The following is an 8,170-nucleotide window of genomic DNA, read 5'->3' on the forward strand; positions in this document are numbered from 1 at the left end:
TATGCCTTTGGGTCCTCTGGACTCAGCAACAATGATCTTTGTCATTGGACACTGCATATCAGATGGGCATCCATAATGATGTTCTATGACCAACAGATTCTTCATCCTGGTCTAGCTCAGGCGGCGGGTCTTAGTGGTTCTCTCCTTCCTGAGTCACACCTGCCTTATTATTACTAGTGTACAGCTTGTGAATTCTCAGCTACATTTATCTGGCCTGAGGCTTAAACTGGCCATCCCTTACCCACTGTGCTGGCACCACACTGCCTTGCACCACGGCAGCCTGCTGATTCTCCACACAGCTCCTGAGGGCACCCTGGGAACACCCAGAGCTCTCCCAATGCATGTGGGGACCCAGGGAGCACAAGCTCTGGCCCCGCCATGCCACACAGACATGCACAGGGTTGGTTGCATCTGTGAAGATGCTTGCGCATCCGACTCTTCCCAAAGTCCCACGTCTGAAATGAGGTAAGAACTCCTCTGCTTTTAGTTGTCCCCTGAATCTAGTTACCATGTAACATCCCCGCTAGCATAGGGCAGGGGAAGTCCAGACACAAGTATCTGACCTCTCATTGCTCCCATCTTGATTATCCTCACTCCGCCCCATTTGGTCATGAAGGTCAGCTTCCCCCTCCTGTTTGGATGGCTCTCTTCTTACATAATGCCCATTTCTGCCCTAAAGTAGTAGTCCTAGTGGGCTGTTATGGATTGAAGAAATCCTTACTTTTTTTTTTTTCTTTTTTTGGTATCAGGGATGGAACCCAGGGGCACTTACCCAACAAACTACATCCCCACATCCCAAGCCCTTTTTATTTCTTACTTTGAGACAGGGTCTCACTAAGTTGCTGAGGGCCTCACTAAATTGCTGAGGCTAGCTTTGAACTCAGATCCTCCTACCTCAGTCTTCTGAGTCACTAGGATTACAGGCATGCGCCACTGCACCCAGCTGAAATTCTTACTTCTTTATGGAAGAAGGTCTGTGATGATTCCATTGGGGGGGCCCTAGAAATGAGAGCCAGAGAACAAACAAAAGTAGGACTTACAAAAGACTCACAGGCATTACTTTATAATCTCTGATATTCCCCCCATCTTCCACAAACTAGCAGGCTCTCCACAGATAAGCACTCCACTCTTTGTGTTACCCCGAGAAGAAAATGAAGAATTTGGTGAAGGTTAGGACAGTTACTGGAATAGTAATATTTTTTCTGTTTTAGTAAATTTAAAGAAGGAGAAATAACCAAACTTTAAGGCAACAGAGAGGAATTCAGAAAAACCAAACATCCACAAAGCCTCTGAACCTTTCCCTTCATCGTGGCTTTGATAACTTCCAATGAAATGAGACCATTGGGGTCCCGAAGCTCAGAGAAGAGTCCCAGTATCTAGAGGTCTACAGGACACTGTCAGAGCCAGTGACTTGCTCCTAAGTCCCTTACGTCCTCCTTGACCTGGGGAAGGGGGCTGTTCTCAGAGCCTAAAGGAGCTGGGCCCGCCCCTGTAAAGCCACGGGAGTGGCAGATGGTACAGAGGGCCTGCTGCTGGGGTCTACAAGTGGGGTCTCCAACCTGCAGGTCTAGTCCTTCCCTCATAGCACAACCTCTTTGCCAACCAGGTCCTTCCATTTTTTTTTCCCCTCACTTGGGTAAAATTCAGTTTCTCTTGACCTGACTGGGCCTTCAGGGATGACTGCAGCATGCTGCTTAGACACAGTTTCCCTTACCACTGATCACCAGGGGCCTCTCAGGACATCCTATACCCTGACAAGTAGCCCAGAGTGAGGTGACATGGAGCAGGCCAGGGACTGACATTGGACCTTTGATATCCTCCTGGACAATAGTGGCATTTAGAAAAAAAAAAAAAAAAAAAAAATCCTTTCCAGAACACCCTGAGACACAAATGGCCCAGTCCCCTGTTCCTCAAGCCTGAGACAAAGCAAGGGAAACAATGGCCCATTCTCAGGCTTTGAGTAGGTCCCAGGACTTCTCTGAGTTCCATGTTCCCATCTGTCCAGGCAGGAATATCTGGCCACAGTGTCTATGCCTCAGAAGGCAGGATCAAGAAGCAGTGGCTCTTGCCCTCTGTCCCAAACACAGCATTTCCCGCCACACAGGGCCCACACAGACAGGACTGAGTCTTTGGAGAGGAGCAGTACTGGAGTGTGTGGCTCATCTTGGCCTTGCTCCTCTATCAGAGGCAGGGCCCAGGCCAAGTCCCAAAGGATGGATGGACCCTGGGATCTGGACTGGGAGCTGCTGCCCTCTAGTGGGCCCAGAGGGATGGCAGGAGAGAGAACTGCACAGAGGAGAAACAGAGGAGAGCATCTCACCGAAAAGAAGGGGGAGAGAAGATGGAGGAGGGCATGAGGGGTGGAATAGGGAGAAGGGAGAGAGGCATCCCTGTGAGAGCATTCCATCCCTGAGCCATCTTCATTCTCACCATGCAGGCAACATGTCGACCCTCAATGTACTTCAGTGCCTGAGAGCCACTTCAGGCAGAGTGAGACCAGGGCTTGAGTGCTGACCAGTCTGGTAATTCCTGAACCCACAGGAATTTTTTGCTCCTCTCCACATGCTCCTCTGGGAGACCCTTCTGGGGACCAGATGCCAGAAGGGTCAACTCAGGAGTCCTCTCCCGCTGAGTCCAAATATCACATTGATTTCTCTGTTTTTCTGTCCTTGACCTCCTTCCAAAGCTTCAGACCTGTACATTCAGTTACCATTCTGATGTCCCTCAGATTCAGCATATTCTCCAGAGTCCTCTCTTCCTTCTGGCATTTCTACTCTCCATGTTTGCTTGATATGGTGGACGCTGTGGTGGATCATCAGGGTCCCGCTTGGGAATGAGGGGTTTATTCCCCCACTACTAAATCACTGCCAGTAGAAAGTCCTTATCTGTTCATCTCTTCAAGATTCCTCAGCTACAGAGAACCACCTCACCTAGGTCTTCCCTGTCTTCACAGACAGGTCTACATCCAACGACCAAGCAATGTGGGAACACAGCAAACCAACCCATTGTGGAGCTGACATGATTCTGCAGGGTCATCCCAGTTTTATAGCTCCCCAATGTCAGCCAGGGTCTCCTCTGAGGCGGCACTACATCTCAACTTCTTCCTCTGCCCTATTCTGCTCAGTTCTGTCCTCTCCCTTACACAGGCGTTGATCCCAAGAGAAGTACCAATGAACAGATCAACCTTTAGGATGCTCAGAGATTTCCTTCCAGGTAATGCAATCTGCAATGCCTGGTCATGGAGCTTGTAACCTTAGACTCTCACTGACACCTGCTTTCCCTCACCCACAACCAAGAAGACTGGGCTTTCCACCCTCAGGTGTGTCTCAGGTCCCTCACACCTGCTGCTACTGTCCAGGTCACCTGCATAACTGCCCTCATCCCTCCTTCTCTTTCAGTACCAAGAGCCAGATTCTTCTTCCAAAGCACCATTTCCTCTCTACGACTGGCATGGAACTGTCTGCCTTAGAATCAATCCCGAGTGCCTCACGGGGCCCTGCACTATCTGAGCCCCACTGCCCAGCTGCAGCTCCTCCCTGTATCTCTCACCTGCTCCCATGCTGCCCAGCCAGGCTCCACCAGACTCCTGGCAGGGATCTGGGGGCAGCTGCCAGTGCTGGAGCCAGAGCCCCAGTCCTGGGGACTGACTTCAGAAATTCAGGACTACAGAGCTGCATGGTTCTCCCCTGGCCTAGTCTGAGGCTCACACTGCAGAGGTTACACTGGGGGTGGATAATGAACAACCCAGGGTGGTGCCAGGATCAGAGCATCAAGGATTTAAAAAAAAAAAAATGCCACCCGAAACAGAAGCACTGGAACCAAGACAGTAACCCAGGACCCTCAGTGACTTTGTTCAACCTCAATTGTTCTCCCCCCCCGCAATCCCCTGGTCCATTTAGGGCCCAGGATGTGCAGGGGCCCAGTGGGAAATGAGATGAAACTGGAGACACTTCATTGTCTTTCCACCCAGTTCCTGCTACACCATCTAGACTTTTCTGTCTTTTATCACTGAGTCTGATTTGGTGGCACTGACTAGGTGATATCTTGATCTGATTATCCTTTGTGTGAAGTCAGACCTACGGATGCCATTTACTCTTAGATGCAATTTTTTTTTCTTTTAGGGTTTTTTCTTCCAAGTTTTTGAGGAATTATTTGTTTCTTTTTGTTGTTGTTGTTTTTAAAAGAATAACGTATTTGCTTTTTGCTCTGTAAAGCTTCGAAGTTGCATTTAGACAAAACTGTAAAATTCTGCTTTTTAAAAAATTAGTGAATAAATATTTTCACCTTCACAAGCTGTGGGAGCCTTGTACTTTTAAAGGAAAAAGATGTGCATATACACATCCAAACTTTATAAAGAATACTTCATTTTGACTGATCCTCAATGAGTTGTGTGCCTCTTGCATTAATCAATGTCATTGATAAATATTTTTCATTTACTCCCATAGATGCTGGTTACATGTTAAAACTGGGGACTAGGGAGATCTTCCTACAAAAACCAGTATATTCTTTTGATTCTTCTCTTAGAAAAGGCATCCATATGTCGTGTAAATCAGTCAGCAACCAGACCAATAGTTTTAGTGTGATCCCGTTTGTTCTGCACACATGCATATACACACATGCACATACACAGGCATATGTTTGTGTGGGCTTGGAAATTTTCTGGAAGGATACAGAAAAAACCATTAACTATTGCTGCTCAAAGGAGGTTAGGAAATGAGCGCATCTTTCTATGACTGCTGGTGTTTCTGCTATCAAGCAAGTTGAGGCATTTGTCTTTTTCTTAGTTACTGAAGCTGAAATCTCAGCAGCAGGACCTTCCTACTGGGTGCAAAGAGACAGACATTTTTTATGTGTGTTGTAGCTGAGGCTGGCTTTCTTGGCGGGCTGCTTCTGTGGAAGTAGGATGCAGGGGCCATCCATGAAGTTTGGCCTCTGGTCAGCTCCTCCCCCCCTGGTGACCATTTGTAATCAACTACCTCCCTCCTTCTCCTTCCGTTGTCCAGCGTCACCCCCACTATCTGTGACCATACCTCAAATGGACACAAGGGAAGGGGCAGAAAAGAGGCTTACAAATCTCAGCCAAGGAGCTGCCCAGAATGTCACTCTCCTCCTTGGAGGTCTAGTGGTAAGGCTCTGGTGCTTTCATAAGACCTTGCTAACACCCTCCTTTGTTTTGTTTTGGTAGTGGAAATTGAACCAGGGGCACTTTGCCACTGAGTTATATTCCAAGCCCTCCTTATATTTTATTTTGAGACTGGATCTAGATTGCTTAGTTGTTGGCGCAGCCAACCTCAAACTTGCGCATGATGCTCCTATCTCAGCCTCTCTGGTCACTGGGATTACAGGTATGCACCACTGCACGCAGCCCTCCTTTACCCCACTCCTCAGGTGTGAGCACCACTCCCTGAACCTGATCCTGGCCTCTGCGCAGCAGTGCTCAGCCCTTCCTTGTCCTCCTGCATCGCCTCTTCAGCAAATCACTTGTTTATGCATTAGTCGAGACTATTTTGTTGCAAGTGACAGAAATTTTGACTCTATTTTGGGCAACATATATGGTAAATCATATTATACCATAAGCATATAGCAAGGAGGGCGTGGTGGACTGTTCTCTTTCCTTCTCCCTCAATACTTTCTTCCTCTCTTTAATGCAAATTTCTATGTTAGCTTTTCTCTCTTAGGCTGGCTATACCCCACAAAAAGGTAATTACAACTGCTGGCAGCTCTTGGCTCACTTCAGTTTATAAGAGAGAGGAGAGGGGCTTTCCTCTCCCAATCTCACTTTGAAAACAATCCTGAAGGATAACTCCAGTAGAATTAACTTGGCTCTGTGCTTTGTCCTGGATAAATCACTGTGCCTTGAGAGTGATTTAGCTTGGTTCAAGCTGGGCCTGCTACAGAAAAAACTAAAAGATGCTTAAAAAAAAAAAAAAAAAAAAAAAAAGGAAATGACCACTATGATGTGTCCTTGACTGGTCAACATATGCACATATATATGCAGTTCTGATCATGATTTTGCTTAAAAACTGTAACTTTCAAAGACAATGAAGACCATGTTCACTATCATATATCATTTCAAAAACAAATTCTTCTTTGTGGGTGGATCCGTGTCCACCAGGTAGTCCTAAGTATACTGATAAACTGGTTCTCTGAAAAAAGGAAAGAAAAAGCCCGAGTTTACAGCATTTGCCAATTTCTGTGGTGTAAATACTTTCACCATAACTAATGTCAAGCTACTAGCTGTTAATTCCCGGGGATTTAGCAATTTATTTTCAAGCTCTTATGCCATTGGCCCCTCTCATGCTAGATTAGGGTTTGGTCCTATGCCAGTTTATGTGACAGTAGCAAACTCAGAGCAAGCAGACTTAAAAAGTGCTTACGCATTGGATATTCCACTTGGAGCCCTGATATCAGCTATGTGAATGGACTAGATAAACGAACTGGAAAGTGAGAGACTTGATTAATTACCCTGGTCACCAAGAGCCAAGAGCCAGAAATGTGAGTGACTGGAGGCCTCAGATACTGGAGCAAGGCCACAGAGGCTTGAACCAGCCCAGCTAGGACCAGAAAACTGCCTACTGGACCCAGATCAAACTGCTGACCCACTAAATCATTGACTAGTTAACAATTACTGTCTAAAGCCACTGCTTGTTAAGGTTATTTGTTATACAGCCAAAGCTCATTGATAGACTTATCCTATTTCCCAAAGGGAAACAACCAAGGATTGTTCCAGCTGCCATATTCAGCTGAGTCCAGGATCTCTAATGGTCTCCATTCTTCCCAGAAAGTTTAGGTATAGTTCATCATCATCACAGTGCAACCCACACAATAAATAATAAAGCCCATCATCTCCAAAACAACCTAATAAACAATGCCGGAGGAAAACACAGGAAGATAAAAAGTGCCTTTCAGAAAAGAGAAAAAGGAAAGCCAACAATTTTTTTTTTTTTTTTTTGAACAAGGGGTTGAACTCAGATGTGGCTCGACCCCTGAACCACATCTCCAGCCCTATTTTGTATTTTATTTAGAGAGACGGTCTCACTGAGTTGCTTAGTGCCTCACTTTTGCTGAGGCTGGCTTTGAACTTGCAATCTCCTGCCTCAACCTCCAGAGCTACTGGAATTACAGGAGTGTGCCACCACACCGGGCACAAAATATCTTGTATAATGACATTCTTCATTATTTTTGGCTGCCCAGCAGTTGAACTGCTCTATATACTTGAAGAGCCCTTAGCCTTATGAAGCAGAGCCTATATCCCACTATAGAAACCAAAAAAAGTCCCCAGATTCCCCTGCAGCTTTGGTGTGGGCACATGGCCTCGGCTCAACAGTCAGATGTATTTACATCTTGAATCAAAAAATTGAGATGTGTATCCCAAGCATGGCGGCTTCGCTGGGCGGTATGTTCTCCGGGCAACCTCCGGGGCTGCCGCCGTCCCCGCCAGGACTCCCGGGCCAGGCTTCCCTTCTCCACGCAGCGCCTGGCGCGTCGAGAACTTCTAGCAGCACCTTGGTGGACGAACTGGAGTCGTCATTCGAGGTGTTGATCAGTGTATTCAGAAGTTTCTAGACATTGCAAGACAGACAGAATGCTTCTTTCTTCAGAAAAGATTGCAGTTGTCTGTCCAGAAACCAGAGCAAGTTATCAAAGAGGACGTCTCAGAACTAAGGAATGAATTGCAGCGGAAAGATGCGCTGGTGCAGAAGCATTTGACAAAGCTAAGGCATTGGCAGCAGGTGCTGGAGGACATCAATGTGCAGCACAAAAAGCCAGCGAAGTCCCTCAGGGCTCCTTGGCCTACCTGGAGCAGGCTTCTGCCAATATCCCTGCGCCTCTGAAGCAGGGATCTGAGAGGGGTCTGACCTACAAGGTAGTCTCTTGAAGACAGTTTCACCAAACCTCTCTGTATGGACGTGACATTTTAGAAGAATTATTTGCCAGGGGATGAGTTGGTGTTAATTTTGTTTCCACCTAAAAATTTCCCTGATTTTTGTGAACTGTTAATTACTTGATTAGTTTATAAAATGCTTTTGGCTTGGTGAACCAAGGGAGATTCGGTTTTGTTTGTAGCAAAGTTTAGACTTAGTTTGATGACACAGATTCTTTCTTGTTTTTTTGCTTGTTTTTAAAATTTTTATATGACTTTTATATACTTTTTTCCAGTTGTTAGTTT

The 8,170-nt window shown here is 46.4% G+C and overlaps 1 pseudogene; it reads left to right on the forward strand.

Annotated features, from left to right (window-relative positions):
- Positions 1–7,377: 7,377 nt before the first annotated feature.
- LOC124962911 (mediator of RNA polymerase II transcription subunit 28-like) lies at positions 7,378–7,879 on the forward strand (annotated as a pseudogene).
- Positions 7,880–8,170: the final 291 nt, after the last annotated feature.

The sequence above is a fragment of the Sciurus carolinensis genome, chromosome 13, assembly GCF_902686445.1.
Source record: "Sciurus carolinensis chromosome 13, mSciCar1.2, whole genome shotgun sequence".
NCBI classification, from domain to species: Eukaryota; Metazoa; Chordata; class Mammalia; order Rodentia; family Sciuridae; genus Sciurus; species Sciurus carolinensis.